The 16,966-nt window shown below is 57.7% G+C and overlaps 1 long non-coding RNA gene across 1 annotated transcript; it reads right to left on the bottom strand.

The window, feature by feature from the left end:
- Positions 1-1,301: 1,301 nt before the first annotated feature.
- On the bottom strand, positions 1,302-7,939 carry LOC142603333 (uncharacterized). Its single transcript, XR_012837246.1, has 3 exons — positions 7,819-7,939; positions 7,324-7,608; positions 1,302-1,923 (listed from the first exon to the last, which is right to left on the bottom strand). It is a non-coding gene; the product is annotated as an uncharacterized LOC142603333 (long non-coding RNA).
- Between the last annotated feature and the right edge of the window lie 9,027 nt (positions 7,940-16,966).

Raw genomic sequence — 16,966 nt, 5'->3', positions numbered from 1 at the left:
TGGAGCTGGGCTGCTGAATCACGGCTGTGATCCTGTGGATCTGGAGGGATGGTTAAACCCCCCCAGAGTATTGCTTCCTCCCTTCGCTCTCCTGCCACGAGGCAGGACAAACGCCTTTATAAACTGCTGATGACGGGTTTTCTTGTCGGTGAACATTTTCCTTCTCCAAGGCATCTTTGGGGCAATGGCCTCGTTCCTTTGGTGTGTCTGTATAGATCCCGGCACGGCTCTTGTGCCACGTTAATTATCTGCCACGTGGAATTTGTTTTGTGCCAGCAGAAGTGCGCTCAAGTTAGTATAAGAAGTGAAATAAAAATAGCTCCTGTCCCCAGAAGAGCTCTCCGGTTATACAAGACGGATAAAAACCCGGAGCAGAGGGAAGGATAACGCCAGGGGCTGGTTTGTGAAGTCAGCCCTCTGTCAGCATCCCAGCACAAGTTCAGCTGTAACACGGGTGTAGCTTTGGAAAAGGGGACAGTTGGGAGAGCCTGGAGAGAAGAGCGTTGGTGGGGAGGAAAGCATCACGCGGCTGGGAGGAGGAGGAGGAGGAGGAGGAGGAGGAGCTGTGTATCACTGAGCACTGGGCTCCATCTGCAGCCAGGAGGAACCTGTGCCCTGGTCCCGCGGGAGAGCCGAGGCACGGCTGGTCACCGTCCTGCCGCCCCCCACGCAAGCACCCGCAGAGCTGGTTTTAACCGGGACACCGCGGGGGAGGACCCCCCCCATCACCAGGAGAATGCAGAGTGTGTTCTAATGCAGAAAATGCAGCTCCAGCCCAGCAAACCCCTGCGCTGCCTTCGCCGGAGGCCGGGGAGGAGGGAGAGCGAAGAGGGGATTTCTGGCAGTGCAAAGATTTCCAGTTTTGGCTTGGCATGAGAAAAGCGTTTACCCTCACACCTCAGTGCTTCCAGACTTAACCATGAGCACAGCCAAAATCATTTTCATGAGATACCGACAAGATTTACATGAATAACAATGTTTTCTTCAAATCCAAGGAGGCTTTTTTAAAGCCGGAGCCTCAGTTCAGAGCACCTGCCAGCCTCAGAGCAACCCACAGGCAATTTCTGCTGGGGAACAACCAACAACCCTACTTGTTTCATTATCTGTCTCTGCCCTTAGGCGCTCTCAGGCTACACCTGAGCCTGGGGGGCCACAGGGAAAAAATTGTGTTGCATTTAAAAAAAAAAAGTGATTTTTATCAGAAAGCTTTTGTTTATCAGCTTTATTAAAGTGCCATCTCCCAGAGTCATGGGACCATGAGTTAATCTCAGCTTTCAATTCACTAAAAATACACGTTTCTCACCATTAGAGCTGAGAAGTTAGCTGAAATGAGGAGAACCCGGCAATGTTTTTTTGCTTCCCAGGCCCATGCTTGGGGGAGGCTGGCTTTGGAGACCTTGCAGCCCATGGTACGAAGTTAGGCAATTGGCTTTTATTCCCAAGAAAGCTTTTGGGGGCTGTGCTGGGTGGGAGCTCGTGCTTGTCCTGCAGGCCCCAAAGGAGGGCATCACCCCGTGCCCCGGCTCGGGCAGCGCCAGCCCTCGGTGGCCGCAGGACGAGCTCCCGGCAGCCTGGGCAGAGCGGACCGGGCTGTTAACGAAGTTAATTGGAGGTGTTTTTTCCCCCTGAAAGGAACTCTCTGTCGATGCATCTGACCAGGCGTCCCAGCAGGGAAGGCAGCCCCGTCCCGGGGCCCCCAGCCCAGCCCCTCGCCTCCCGGCCCGGCGCGGGAGCAGGATTTGTAAGCTGTTGACACGGACATCCTGCGTAGGCGAGGGAGGCTTTTCTATCGGCGAGCAGACACCTCCAGCAGACGCTTTCACTAACAGATTTATTATTGCTGGTGAGGAAAACGAAACCATGTGGAGCCGGTGTGCAGAGCCCAAGGAAGAAGCTGGGCACTTGGAGGCAGACGGGAATTTCCTGAAAGGTGAATATGGCAGAGCATTAAAAGATAAATAAATAAAAAAGCCTGGCTTTATTCCTCTGTCTCAGCTGTGCTTCAGCTTGCCCCAAAGCCCGGATAACACAGGAGCCTAAGAGCTGCCGTAAAGGGCCAGCCCGGAGCTCCTCTTGGTCTAAACACCTATCCCTCCCAGCGCCCGCTACCAGCTGCGGCAGGAAAGGCCCGAGACGACCCATAAAGAACATTGATGGGGCAGCCTGCACAGATGAGAGATTTCTACCCAGCTCCAGGGAGCTGGAGGATGCTTTAGGAGCTGAGGCGGGAAGGTTTATCTCCCCATATTTTTCTTCTGTTTGCCTCACCGGCAGTAATACGAGTGTTCCTGCTGAATCCATAGCACGACTATTCATAAGTGCCGTTATGGCTTTTTATCTCTGAACCGTTCTCGCCTGGAAGCTGCAGAGAAGCCGGATCTCACCTCGGCTCACCTTCCTGCAGCAAAACGGGGGGCCAAGACCCCAGCAGGTCCCCGGCCAAAGGACCCCCCGTCCCACCAAGCCTCCCCGGCGATGCAGACGGCTGGCCAGGGCACGGCCGCGGCCAGGAGGGTGGGCATGCCCCGTGCCCGGGTCTGAGCCTTGCAAACAGATGCTGGCTCAGCAAAGAGGAGAGCTGCCTCGTGAATTCCCCATAGCGATGGAATTTTTCCTGTGCATACTTCTCCCTGTGATCATCTCTGCTCTCGCTGCCTCTTCCCTGCCTGCCACATTGAGCCCAGATGTCTCCTTTAAAGGGGAACTGCAAAGTTTTGTTTAAAATAACACTATTTAAAAAAAAAAAACAACCCTTCCAAGATCCCCAGCAATTAATCAACTCTACGTGCAGGCTCCAAACTTGCAAACACATCTGAAAGCAAACTACTTGAAGTTTAGCTTCCCCCACGCTCACCTGCCAAGCCCCAGCATTACAATTTCACGTATTCCCTGCCAGAAGCTGATTGTGCCTCCGCGGAAAGCAGTGAGTCAGAGCCGTGTCCTAGCCCAGGCACGGCTCCAAGTAGATGCAGAGGGAGGATTGCAAGGCGGGGGCTAGTCTGGTCCTGCATTCCTTCGGCACGGAGCTTTAGATGCTTAATTGAGAAAACGGCGAGAGCTGAACGTCGGGAGTGGCATAACCAGAGCCCTGCTTGCAAACCGCCGCTGTGCTTGACCGCAGGATGAATGTTAGGTCCGAACAACGAGAACTGGGTCTTTTTCCCTTATGTATCCCTAAGTCTGACGAGAAGTGGCCAAGGCAGGCGGGGGATCCGTGAGCTGGTCTGCAGTTACCAGCCAGCTCACCATTCCGCTCTTGTCCTACCATTACTCTGGAGCAGCCCCGGTCTGCCAAGGGACTGCTCTGCCTCTCGTGCGTCCTCCCTAAAACCAGCCCTGCACACGCCGTGGGAGACAGCAGAGACCTGCGGCTCCCCAGTGCCCGGGTCCTGCAGGGCTGCCCCAGCATCCTGGTAGGCAAGAGGTGCTTTGCTCCTCATCCTCGTCCCCAAGGGCGAAGGCCTGGGCTCACCGGCTGCGGCCCCATCTCAGCCCAGGACGGCTTCTCAAGCCCTGAATCTCTAAACAACTCCCCTCCTCCCCTGACCCACTCCCCACCCCCCTGCCCTAAGTTTTAATTTATCAGGAGAATTATTAAAACAGCCATTTCTCAGCTGTCTAACGTTTCAAACCCCTGCTCTCATTCATCTGATAAATATTTACAGAGCTTGACATAGTCTTCAGCTCATTCCCTCCTGCGCCAAACAATTCCAAACACTCGCTTCCCTTCTCCCGCGGCTCACGGAGCAGGGCTGCCCGCCCCGGCACGGCCAGACCCACGTGCCCCTGCCTGCACCCCTCCGCAGGGGCTTGACAAGGGGGCAATCACCCATCCCTCCTTCGGACCTGCCTCCTCTCCCTCTGCATGGGCTGCCAGGGCTGCAGGGGTGCCGGTCGCTTGTAGCCCCGCTTCCCCGCACGGAGCACGTTCCCTCCAAAGCAAGTCCCCGTGCCTGGGCCAGCACTGGCCGCTCTGACCCCGTCCAACCCCATCGGCATCACCAGATTCGCACCATCCACCCGTCCCTGCCAAAGCCGTCGCCCCGACTCGTCTGTGCCGCATCCTCCTCGGCACCGCCGGCTCCGCGGGGTCACCGCCGAGGGGGACATTTGCTCGTGGCTGGTCTGTGTCGCAGCCGGTTCCCCGGGGAGCACGAAGCGCTGCCAGCAAGCGGGCACGCACGCCGACACCCGCAGGCGCTGGCACAGGCGTTGTGAGGATGCTGAGCTTAGCGTGTGAGCCTCCGAGCTGCCCGGCTGTTTGCGCAGCAGAGGTGTCACACCGCGACAGCCGTCACCCGCTCGGCTCCGTGTGAGTTTTCATCTCACCACACGGGAGCTGCACCCCACTGGGGACAGCAGCAGTCTGCGTGAACCCCGGTCCAGGGGGGAGCGATGCCCCCCAGGGAGCGTTCGCACCAGCCTGCCCAGCATCTCCGCACGCCAGAGCGGGCTCCCCATGCCCAGGCTCCCCATGCCCAGGCTCCCCGTGTCCGGGATCCCCATGTCCGGGATCCCCATGTCCGTGCTCCCCATGTCCGTGCTCCCCATGCCGCAGCCCGGCTGCTGGTGCCCGCGGGGCAGAGACCTGCCCTCCCACCTGCCCTAGCGCAAGGAAACCAAACTCATCCCTTCGCCTTTTAGGATGGGGGGGGTCCCAGCCTGACTCCGCTGCAGCCTGTCAGTCCCCTCAGCAGTGCTGCAGGTGCCAGGATAAACTGGTGGGACCGTTTCTTCATCAAGCCTGTTTTTGTCTAAATACAGGATTTCATCAGAAGTGAGCACTCTTGTGGAGGCGCATTGATTTCGATGCCATTTTCAACAGGTTAGGTCAAGGATTCTGCCGTCACCTCTGAGCGGAGAGAGGGAGGCAGATGCTCACAAATCAAACCCCCAATTCTTCTGATTTGGAAATGGACGTTTCAACACCATCCCATTCTGCCAGACCTTACAGGAGGTCAGATTTTGTTCCCAGCAGAAAAAACAATCAATTTCAAGCTGTTGAAATTGTTGAGAGGCAGAATTGCCATCCCCTGCCAGTTTGCTCATAACACAATAATTTCTTTCCACGTATTTTTTGGGTTAGAGAGATGAAATCTCTTCTGCTGCTGCTTCTCAAAATGTTTTCAGAGGGCCACATCTCAGGTGGGAAGTGCTGCGTGGTTGCTCAAGGAGCCTGAGGTCCCCGACGAGGGGAACATCTCCTTCAAGCTGCACAACAGATTTCTCAGGCAGGCACAAAAATCCTGCAAGACTCCTAACAAAGCAATCAGCTGGTTTTAAAAAAATGCTCTCAATTTTTAGCAAGGGGTTTTGGTGTTTTTCTTGCAAGCAGGTTGGCTGAAATTCCACTCCTCCTTTCATTCCTGGGACTGTGCAGTGACGTCTCTGCAGAATTAGCAATAAATTTTTTCCAGCACTGACAAGCGGCTGGAACTGCACCAGGGGCTGGGACCTGCCAAGCTGCCGGTGGAATACCTGCTCCGAGCACGGGGCCAGCCCAGGCAGGAGGCAGCACCCGGGCTCTGGGCTGGGCACCTCGCAGGCATCGTCCCGTGCGAGCCCCGGGGAGAGAGAACAGGGGTGGAGGAACAGGTCCTTCATCCCATACACTCTCCTCTGCAAACGTTTGGTGGGGCTAGCTGGCCAACACGGCCATCCTCCCGCACGCTGAACCCACGCAGCTGCCGTCAGATGCACGGCCATCAGCTCATCCGGGGGATCCGCCATCAGCTCATCCATAGCATCCGCCTTCAGTTCATCCGGAGGATTTCCCAGCCATACACCAACGCTCTTTCCAGTGGGTTAGGGAAAAAAAGGAAGGAGAAGGAGAAAGAGAAGGAGAAGGGGAAAAGGGGGAAAAGGGAAAAAGGGGAAAAGTAAAAGAGGGAAAAAAGGAAAAAAAAAAAAGGAGAGACCACCTTCTTTGAGCATCTCTTTTTCCACATGCATCTACCCAAAAGTCAGTCAACCTGCAGCAGCAGTAAGGTTGTGACAGCTGGTGCAGGAGACAAAGTGCATTTACATGAGGATTTTTTTTTTAAAATGCTGGAGGCTTCAGGAGTTTGTGTTTCACTGACCAGCCCAGAGCACCAGAGTCCAAAACCCTTGAGATGCGCTGGGGGTCTTGCCGGCGGTGCTCCGAGGGACTCTCCCAGCTGGGCGCAGGACAGGGCTCTTGGACTACATCTTCCAGACTTCTGAACGGGAAGTTGGGCTGGATTTTTTTCCAGGCATTCATGCGTGGTGAATTGTTAGCTGCAAACCTTAAATTCTCTGCCTTCCCTTACAATAACTAAATAAATGCCACATGCTGGCAGTTCCCCACAGCCTGGGCATGACGTGTGTGTTCGTTACAGATTGTCTGGTACTTCTAAGTCCCTGAAAGACAGGGAATGTCGAGGGAACCCGTGACGTTTCACCCAATTTCAGGAATGTCTCCTGTTACTAGAAAAGCAGAGCATTTTTCACAGGAAAGGATTTCCATTTTGGGGTCAGCCTTAGCTGCGCCCATTTCCAGGGGGAAGGCTGGTGCAGGGCGCCCACAAGCCCCCCATGCTCCCCCAATGCGGGGCTGGTTTTAGCCCTTCTTGCACCCCCCCCAGTCCTCTCCCTCTGCTTCCTTTCATCCCACATACAATTTTTCTGGCTGAATTAAAATCCCCCTGCACCCTTCGTCCACCCGCCGCCCCCCCACCCAGCCTGCCTGCCCCCCCAGCCCCGGCTGCGGGACCCCAGTACCCGGCTGGTGAGGGGGAGCCCATCTGTGGGGAGTGGGAGCTCATCTGGGGCCAGTGGTGGGAAAATTAAAAATTAATATATTTGTGACCAGGAGCGGAGCTCTGACCTCATAATAAGGGGATTAGAGGCGCTTCCCGGCGGATACGGGGGGGCCGGGGCGCTCGGTGGGGCAGCACTGCCCTCCTGCTGCGTGCCCCCCCCCAGGGGCTGCCTGGCTTGCAGGGCTGGGGGTGGTTTGTTGCTGCTAGAGAAACCTGGGTTTGCTTTTAACGGGGCATTGCAGAGCCCTGGCACGGCCCCACGCCTTGCTGGGGCGCAGCTCTGCCCGGGGGGGGCTTCGCACCGCAGCCGCGCTCCCCCCGCTCTTCTCTGCCGCTGAGATCCCCTTGCCCGCGCGGAGATGCCGATGCCGGGCTGCCTGCCCGTCCGCACACAGCACCCTCCGGGCGTCCCAGCCCCGACCCGCAGTCACCGACCGCGCTGTCTGCCGCACAGAGAACACAAGTGGGGAGCTGCACCCCCTCCGTGGCCTTGACCTGCATTCCTGCCTTGTCGCCATCGCTCTCCCTCCGTCCCCAGTACCTCCAGCACACGGAGCACTCGGCCGTGATATGACACAGTGCTAAAGGGATGTCTGTTGAAATGTGGCTTGGATGAGAACGGTAAAGCCGTATATCAGCATCTCAGCAGCCTTTCCACCCGCCTGGCAAGGTCAAAGCTTCGCCAGCAGCCAGCGTGTTTGCATTGCTCCTCTCCTTCGCCCGGTGTTTCCCTGGGGTTTGCTCTGCTTCCCCTCCCAGAGCTTCTGCCGGGGCACGGGGTTTTCGTCCTTCGCGGCTACTTCTGCCCCCCGATATCTGCTTGCTTCTGCAGGCGAGGGAGAAGGCAAGAGAAGCTGGAGGATTCATTTGTTAGACCTCACGCCGAAGCCAAAACCCACGACCTGGCCAGGTCAGAGGAGCAAACCGTGTCTCAGCTCAGCCCAGGCAGCCCCAGGAGCCCCGCTGGGCTGGGGGCAGAGTCCCCGCTCCGCAGCCCCCGGCCCCGGGCAGCCTTCGCCCGGAGGTTTGCACAAACCTGCCTCCTCGCTGCCGGCGTCTCCTGCAGGCTTCACTCCAAGGCGCGTTGTCCAACACCAGCCCCTGTCATTCCCCCACTGTAATTAACTGCAAGTAACACACGTAACCCGCTCGCTTACACTTACATCCCTCACACTTATGGCTGTCTGCTTGAAAGGCTTGCTTAGCCATGTGATTGACAGCGAACAAGACAACTGTGGAAACAAAGCCATCAATTGACACATACAGTTTTTAACTGCAGATTGGTATTTGCAGCACTAAAGTGATGTCTCATTACTCTGCTGTAGTGATCTTGTTAAATGCCAATTTAAACCCTGATCACAAAAGAGTGGAGTGCAAGATTCCAGCCTGAGGAGCGATGTATTGCAGGAAAGAAATCTGCAGTCTGCCCTCTACTCCTTGAGCGCAATGCCACGGAGAGAAATGAAAAAGGCCTTTTTTATCTTCTCACCTACCCTCCATGGGCCAATACAGGCCCCTGCGTTAACCTCCAGGGCTTCCTCCAGTCTAATTTAAATGGCTCAGGGTTTCCCTCACTCCCCTTAGGATACTGTTCTGAAGTCTACGGAGTTGCTCTGCTCTGTGAAGTTTCCCTGGGAGTCAACCTAAATACTTAATTTCTTCCCCCCTTTGTCCTAATTAAAGCTAGCAAAATAATGAGAACATTATTTACAAATTATTCAAAGCTAAGCTTTGCGCACAAAAATTCTGCGCGGATGGAGCGCGTTTGTGGGGAGCGCGTGCGTGCCACGCACGTTATACATGACACCGGCATCGATGTATTATTCAGCTGGCCCTGTTCGAGGACCTTCCCAAACCTTTCTGTGCTTGCACCCTTCCAGCCCTTAGACAAACCCCCAGAGACGCCTGCTCAGCCCTCCGGAGGCTTGCCCATCGGCTTGCCCACCGCGTCCCCGCGGGGCTGATGCTCCAGGGTACCACCCCGGCCAGCCGCGGGACGCACGAGCTCCTTTTCCACGCACAAAGCAGAGGTCTTGTGCAGAGCTGGTCTGTCCCGGCACGTGTCCGGAGCTCTGTCCCGTCTGCTGCTCACGCCGGCAGTGCTCCCCGGGGCGCAGGGTCCCTGCCTGCCTGGCAGCCCACCACGACACCGCGCAGCAGCAGGCTGCCGGTGCGGGCAGAGCCGTAACGCCGCAGGGAGCAGCGCCTCTGTCCAGAGGGTAATTTTGTCCCTGTCCTGGAAAAACGCCTGCAGAAGAGGACCGAGCAGGATATGAATGCGTTGCAATCCACCATGTGCTGCCCTTGAGCGGAGAGGGTCTGTGGAGACTTCGGTCATAAGCCCCTCTTTCAAAGGGTTTTATTACATACTTAGTCATAAAACTTTGCCTGGGGCTGACTTGGCAAACAGGGCCTCGGCCCGGAAGCTAAACCTTTTTCATTTTTTAATAACGTTTCATGAAAATCCATTTGGCCCTTTGTAACTCGGACAGGTGGGAAAACAATAGAGCTTTCTACTTCCAGCCCCTCTCGCCGGCCGGGCCGCTCGCCCAGCGGGCTGCTCCACGCGTACAGGGACCCCCGTGCAGCCGCAGGCGACGGCGTCACCGATGGTGTAACTGTGCTGGCTCCAGTTTGGCAAAGCCCCCCGGCAGTGAGAAGGATGTGAGAGCCACATCCCGATCCCCTGTCAGTCTGCTGGGAGTTCGGTGGTGTTTATCCAACCTGGAGCTGGGTGTGCGGGGCGGGATGGCTGCCACCAGCCCAGGCGCTTCCCGCACCGCCTCGCCGCAGGACCCGAGCTCCCGGCACCTCCAGCACCCGCAAAGCCCCGTCCGTGCCGCTGCACCGCCCCGTGCTCGTCCCCTGGCCAGGTACCCACGTTCCCCCCCAGCTGCCCCCTCCGAGCCCTGGTCTGGACACTCACATCACCCTGGAGCCACCGTCACGAGTGCACGAGGTGCTGCAGCGCAGTCGGGAGCCTGTTCGAGGGAGAGAGGTAAAACCGGAGCCCCCGCCGATCGCACCTTCCCCTCCCTCGAGAGACGTTCCCGTCTGTAACGGGGTCAGCAGCCCAGAAAAGCGGTCACAGAGGTGAGGGGCTCTCTTGGCACAGTGGAAGCTGCAACCAGCTTTCTGCAACCAACACTCACCTCTCCCTGAGCTTTTGTTCAGTCCTCGCCCTCCCCTGTCCCCCGTCCCCAGACATCCTCCCTTCCCTCCTGCCCCGAATCCAGGAGGGTGCCCGGGTGCCCTGGGCTGTGCTCATCTCCGCCCTGCCTCAGCTCGAGGTGCACCGCAGGCTGCAGATCGCTGCGGCCACGTCCCCATCGTGACACCCCCCCGCCCGGGCACTGCCCCCCCTGCTCCCCACGCCGCTGGGTCACCTGAGGATTGAGCTGCCCCAGGGAGGCGATGGAGGGAGAGACCTGCAGCTGCCGGCGGGCTGACATCAGGTTCAAAGACGTGTTAGATGGGTCTCTTGGCATCAGGCTCTATTTTTACAGCTTGTACGTTAATGCTACCAAAGTTTAAACAATTGCGAGGGACCAGCGGCTTTGAATGGAAGAACATGTCAGGTTTAGCGCGGCCAGCGTGTGCTGAGCCCCGCACGGGGGGATTTCCCGAAGACACACCAGCTCCCGGCGGGGTCCGGCAAGGGCAGAGTGGGTGGGCACAGCACGGGGACCGGGCACGGCATGGGGAGCAGGGCACAGCCGATGCGACCGGGCAGCGCAGCGGCACGGAGGGAGGGGGCGATGCCTGCTGCACGCACCCCGGGGAAAGAGGTGCAGCAGCCGCGTGAGCTGAGCTGTACGGCTGCGCCCCGGGAGCGGCACGGGGGGGTACGGGGGTGCCCTGTGCCGCAGGGTGGGTGCAGCACGCGAGAGGCTGCCTGCGGACCCTGGATGGGCAGAGGACATGAGCCCCCCCACCATCAGCTGCCACACCGCTCTGCCTGCGTCGCCTTCAGCGCTTGCAGAATGCTGTCGCTGGAGCGCCGCTCCTTAGAGGGCTCCAGGAGCAGTTTAATACCAGATCTGTGTTTGAAAGGTTGGAGTTATGAGTCTGTCAGCATTTCCATTACAGGGCCTGATTAATTTGGGGGGATACGGGGTAGGGTTAGGAGTTGTCATTCCAGATGTGAATTTTTGTTTTAATTCCTCTAAAAAAAAAAGGGGGATGGGGGGGTTTTAAATCCTTTAACTTTGTGTTTTCCCTTTCAAAGGAAAGAAAATATGTGCCGTCTGGGTCTGTTTTGTTTTTGCTACAGAGCCCCAAATGCTGTTTGCCAGGTTCACGGCCGTAAGTGCTTTCATTTGAACCGGGTTCGCTCTCCATCCTTCTTTATAGGATCACCCAGATTTCAGCCCGGGGATCCTAACCGGCGTACCAGGGGATCTGCCTGAAACCAGCCCAGGCTGGTGGGACGGAGCCGCTCAGGCCTGGCAGCAGCGGTGTGATAGCACAGCAGAGCAGTGGGTACCTTTTCCCAGTAACCTGCGACAGAGGGGTGGCGGGTTTGGGGACCCAGCTACGCCACGAGTTGGGCCAGGCTTTTGCAGCGTCCGGTATCGGTCACCTCTGCAAGAGCACGGCACGTCCCGTATCAAAGACTCGGGTCTTTGCTGAGCGGCACCTTGCCGGCATCCCCGGCTAAGCCGGCCCCACCGGGCAGCAGAGATGGGGTCGGGAGGCAGCGGTGCCCAAATGGTTGAGAAAAAACTAAACAAACTAAAACTTTTGGTTAAGGGAATGTTAAAATGTGTCTGCTTCTCACCGATGCTTTAGCATTTCTGAAAAGCAAATTTCCAGCACATCATATTCAAGATAAGAAGGGAAGTTTCCCCGGCCAGGGAAATGCAGGTTTCCCCTTCTCCAGCGGGCAGCGGGTGCTCCCGTCCCCTGCAAACTGCTAATTCCCCTGCAGCTTCTGCTGTGCTCCCCATCTCCCTCACACAGCGAGTTCCTCATGTTATTTCTGCCCTGTATAGGAAGCGCTTTCTGTTAGCGCTTATGTCTCTCATCCTCCTAAATGCTCCCCAGACACCTTTCCCTTGTTTTTACATCGCAAGAAAAGATAGGGGCTGGTACACTTCATTTAAATATTTATATTCTCTGAAACACCCTGGACACGGTGTATCTGTGCCGCACTGCTCCTTGCCGAGCAGACCGCCGGGGTTTGTACGCAGCCGCTGGGAATGGTCTGGTCGGGTCAAAACAAGACTATAGGCTGGGTGGAGAATGGATGGAGAGCAGCCCCGAGGAGAAGGACTTGGGCTGTTGGGGGACGAGAAGCTCAACATGACCCAGCAATGTGCACTGGGAGCCCAGAAAGCCACCCGTGTCCTGGGCTGCGTGTCCGGCAGCGTGAGCAGCAGGTCGAGGGAGGGGATTCTGCCCCTCTGCTCCGCTCTGGGGAGACCCCCCTGCAGTGCTGCGTCCAGCTCGGGGGTCCCCAGCACAAGAAGGACATGGAGCTGTTGGAGCCAGGCCAGAGGAGGCCACGGAGATGCTGCGAGGGCTGGAGCACCTCTGCTATGGAGACAGGCTGAGAGAGTTGGGCTGGTTCAGCCTGGAGAAGAGAAGGCTGCGGGGAGACCTTAGAGCCCCTTCCAGTCCCTGCAGGGGCTCCAGGAAAGCTGGAGAGGGGCTGGTGACAAGGGCAGGGAGGGACAGGCCAAGGGGAATGGCCTGAAGCTGCAGGAGGGGAGATGGAGATGGGATGGGAGGCAGAAATCCTTCCCTGTGAGGGTGCTGAGGCCCTGGCACAGGTTGCCCAGAGAAGCTGTGGCTGCCCCTGGCTCCCTGGCAGTGGTCAAGGCCAGGTTGGATGGGGCTTTGGGCAACCTGGGCTAGTGGAGGGTGTCCCTGCCTGTAGCAGCGGGTGGGACTGGGTGGGCTGTGAGGTCCCTTCCCACCCAAAGCGGTCTGGGGTTCTGGGATTCTACGTTTACTCTGACAATAAAGCAAAGGCAGAGCTTTTCGTGCACCCAGAAAAAGGGGTCTATGCCGTGTGGTGGGTGGGTTTGCCCCACGCTGCTCCGTTCTCTGTGGTCTCGTGCACGTCCGGTCCCGCTCCCCAGCCACGTGCTGGAGCGTGACTTGGAGAAAGGATCCCAGCTGCCGTCCCTCCCCGCTGCTGCGGCTTTGAAAGATAATTAAGAGGTGGTGGACTCAGGATACAAGAAATGGGCACAGAGCTCTGCAAAGATAAAAACAAAAGCACCAGGATTTGCTGCAGCTGCTCAGTGAGATGCGGAGGGGGCTGTGCAATGGCAAATTTCCTTTTATTGCCATCTTTTCACTTGAAAAATCTGCCTGGCAGCTTTTCAGCTCTTTGCTGAAAAAGAGAGACTGTTGTTGTTGCTACTGCTGCTGCTGTTGTTGCTGCCAGGAAAAGACTTGCAAATAATCTTCCCATTAAAGCCGACTTGGTATCAAACTTGGTATCAGCATTTTTCAGGGCTGGTGCGGGGGCTGAAGGAGCTGGGCGTCAGGCGTCGAGTGGCTGCATCTGTGCCTCTCAGACCGGCGCTGTCGGCGCTGCCCGGGCTGGCAGGGACGCCGGGGAGCTGGCAGGCGAGCCCGACACCAGCCAGCCCGCCAGCGCTCGCTTTCCTTGTTCTTTCTCCTGCCGCTCGAGCTCTTCTTGAGACCTTGGAGATGTCGCCCGCTCTCCGTCCAAGGCTGGCGTCCCGCACTGAGTGCCCAGCACGTGCCCGGTGACTCTCCCCGGCGCGGGCAGACGGGCGTCTGTTACTGGGGCTCCTCTGTGAGGATCCCGGTGATGGGGATTTTCTGTTCACTGCTTAAGCGAAGGTTGAGCTCTGATTTCCAAAGCTTCTTTGTAATTGAGCTTATTTTCTTCAAGCACGCAGTCTCTGAGCAGCATGCTCTCTCCTAGTCCGAGCTGACCTTTTCTCTCCTCTTGCAGCCTTCGGCAGAGCAAAGCAGCGCACAGAGTTCATCCCAGGTTAGGCTCTCTGGGCAGCGCTGGACACCAGCCCCTCGCATCCCACGAGTACTCCTGCCCAGTTCGCATTTGACACGACGACTGAATTTCTTCCCAAGGAAATTCATGCTTCCTTAATAGGAGCAATAGATTAATTGCTGACATCAAGAAAAACTGCAGGAAAAACGCAGTTGAAGAATCGATGTATGATCAAGGGAAAGGAAACCATTTCCGAGCACAGGGTATCTCTGGCAGGGATCTGACACTGCCCCTCACGCGGAGGCTGCGCCTTTCCCTCTGTTTACTGAAAGTCCCAGGAGCGGCCGGGCGCAGGGAGGTCTTTCCAGAAATGGCTGCTGATGGATGGGGAGCTGCCGGAGGGCAGGCGGGAGGGAGAGGACGGCTCACCCTGCCACCCAGCCCGGCCGGGCACGGCTGCACTTGAGCGTGCCTGCGCCCGTGCCCAGGCGCTGCGGGGCTGCCGGGGCTGTTCCCCCACCTCGCTCCGGTCCCCGCTCCTTGTTCCCAGCCCTGATCCCCCGGCCCTGGTGCGGAGCGCTCAGCTGAGCTGCTCACCCTGTGGGTGCTCGGCAGCCCGCTCCAGCTCTGCTCCCTTGCAAGTGCAAAAGCAGTTCACAGGGCAGTTTTCGCAGCTTTTTAAAAATAATTCCTTTAGTCTCTATTATTTTATACAATTGAGGAGACTAACCGTGGGAATGAAACGTCCCCGGCACCCATCCTCCCCGAGCACCACGCCATCCAGCCGATGCTGGCAGGACGTGGTTGTAGCTAATGCCACGATCGATACGTGCCTGGAGGAGAGGTTTAGCGGAGAAGTGCGGTCGGGTCTCAGGATCAGCCCGGGGAGCGCAGGGAGGAGAGTACGGTGAGGGCTGGGATGAAGGATGTTTGCTCTTCACTGTGAAAATTAATACCTGGGCTCTCTGTGGAAGAGCGGGATGTGAGCAGGCAGCCGAGCACTGCAGGGTTGCCCGTAAGAGCTCCAGACCCTGCCAGGGCCGCGCACCCGCACCCGCGTCCTCCTCCTTGGGGACAGCTGCAAGGAAAAGCGGGCGCAGATTCGGCTGGGCACGGGGGGCTGCCGGGCTTCGCTGGCCCCCGTCATCCCCAGGACCGTGGGACCAAGGCACGAACACAACCCACACGGGGTTTTCCGATCAGGCGCTGGAAAACCCCCCTGGAAGGTGGTGCTGGGCACAGGGACACCCCCGCGCCGGCGGCTGCAGCCCCCACGGCATGGAGCAAGGCGCCAGCCCGCGCACAGGCTTAGTCAGGTCTTACGGCCCTTTTTTCCAGGAAAATACCGCAGGGAGCAGAGCAGCAAGGGGACGCAGCAAGGCTACGGCAGGGGCCGTGGATTTGCAAGCGGAGTCGTGTCAGGAGAAAGGTGCCAGGGCGGGGGGCAGGAAGGGAGAGAGGCGGCCGGCAAGGCTCGCGACGGCTCCGGCACACCGGAGCTGTTAATCCCGGCTTTACAGAGCTGAGCTTACACACTGAGGTGACAGAGCCCTAGATAGAAAATGAAATTTCCAGCTCCTGCCGCACATTTTTTCCACAGCTTTTGTGCATTTTCCCATCTCTTCTCTCCCTTTTTTCTGCTGTTTTTCCCTGCTTTTGCTGGCCAGGCCCAGAGTGTGGGGAACAGATGTAGGTGGGAAAGGGTAAAGGGGAGGGGGCTTCTGTGTGCAGATGAACTTAGTCGTGGAAATGCAGACAGCATGTGCATTCGCACGTCAGCCTGAAATAAGTGTGTGTTTTTATGTTTCCCAAATGAGGTTGGGAAGTGGACAAATAATTGTTTCAGGGTTTGCTTTCAGTTAATTGATTTTTTTTTTTTTCCCCCTGGCAAATTCTGACAACGTGGGAAGCTGGAGCAGCCGGCCAGGTGAGAGGATGCTCAGCAAAGACCAGCCCCCCAGCCCAGGATGGGTGAAACCCCCCGCCGGGGTCTTCTGCAAGCCCAGCTCTCGTTTCTCCTTCCATCGCTGTGGTCCCCATGGGATGGGCAGGACGGGGCAGGTCCCTCTGCCATCCCCAGCTCCCCGCTCTGCTGGCACCGCAGCGATGCCGCCGGGACCGCGGCGTGTCCTGGTGTGAGAAGGACCATCTGTCACCCCCACCTCCTCCGGGGATGTAGTTGTGACTTCCCCAGAGAAGCACCATTAATTAGCGGGCAGCCCTCGCTGTCAGGGAGCTGCCCGCCGTGGGCAGCGCGGGGATGAGGAGGAGGCATCGGCGAGGAAGAGAAAACGGGTCATTTTTCGAAGTGATGAATGGGAGGAAAAGAAAGTGGAAAGGCGGACAAGGGGAAGAGAAGGGAACCGATTTCCAGATAAAGTTTTCAGGACACTTAAATAAACATCTCAGCCCGCGGAGCAATGGGCGGGGGATGGCGGGAGGGACGTGTGTGAGCTGGGCAACGCTGGGAGCATTTCAGCAGGACACTTCAAATAAACAGCATTTAAAAAAACATGCGTGCTCTCTCTCCCGGGGGTTTTCCCCCAAGATTCCCCCTCTGCAATTCCCACCGTGTCTCCAGCTCGGCCCGAAGCTTGTAAGCATTTCCAGTCCCATTTTGCCCCCCAGCAAGGGGGTTCCTGGGCTGGGGGACCCTCGCCACGGCTGTGGGGTCTCTCCCCTCTCCCAGGCCTCGTCCCCGACGTGGGGAAGAGCGGCTGTGGGTCCCCCCGGGGCCCTTCGTCCCTGGAAGAGGAGCGGAGGAGGCAGAGCCATCCCGTCCCGTCACAGCCCGCTGCGTGCCGCCGCCTCTTCTTCCTTTCAAGAACAAAAGAGCAAAGGGGGAGAGCAGAAATTGCCGAGCCATTAAAAACAAAAATGAAAGCCCATCAATGAATTAATACAGCATTAAATGTTAATAATTAGGGGATCGTAAACATTTATGGGAACAGATTAAAGCCAAGTTCTGCTCCATTAAATTGCTCACGTGGCCTCGGCTTTCCGCCCACCTCAAGGGAGGAAGAGAGAAAACGGGGAGGAGGTTCGCTCACGAAGGACTCCTGCTCCCCCCGTCGCATCTCCAGCCCTCGAGGTCCTCGGTGCTCCAGGGACCCCGGCAGCTCCAGCCCTGCCAGCAGCCCCGGGGACATCCCTGCCAGCGGGGACGGCGGTTCCCATACACGATGTTCTTCTGAGCGGTCAGGCGGGATCAGGTCCGAGAGGCAGAGCCTGCATCCACCGAGAGCCCGGC

This window comes from Balearica regulorum, chromosome 11, assembly GCF_011004875.1.
Source record: "Balearica regulorum gibbericeps isolate bBalReg1 chromosome 11, bBalReg1.pri, whole genome shotgun sequence".
Taxonomy (NCBI): domain Eukaryota; kingdom Metazoa; phylum Chordata; class Aves; order Gruiformes; family Gruidae; genus Balearica; species Balearica regulorum.
This window is presented reverse-complemented; position numbering and strand designations above follow the sequence as displayed.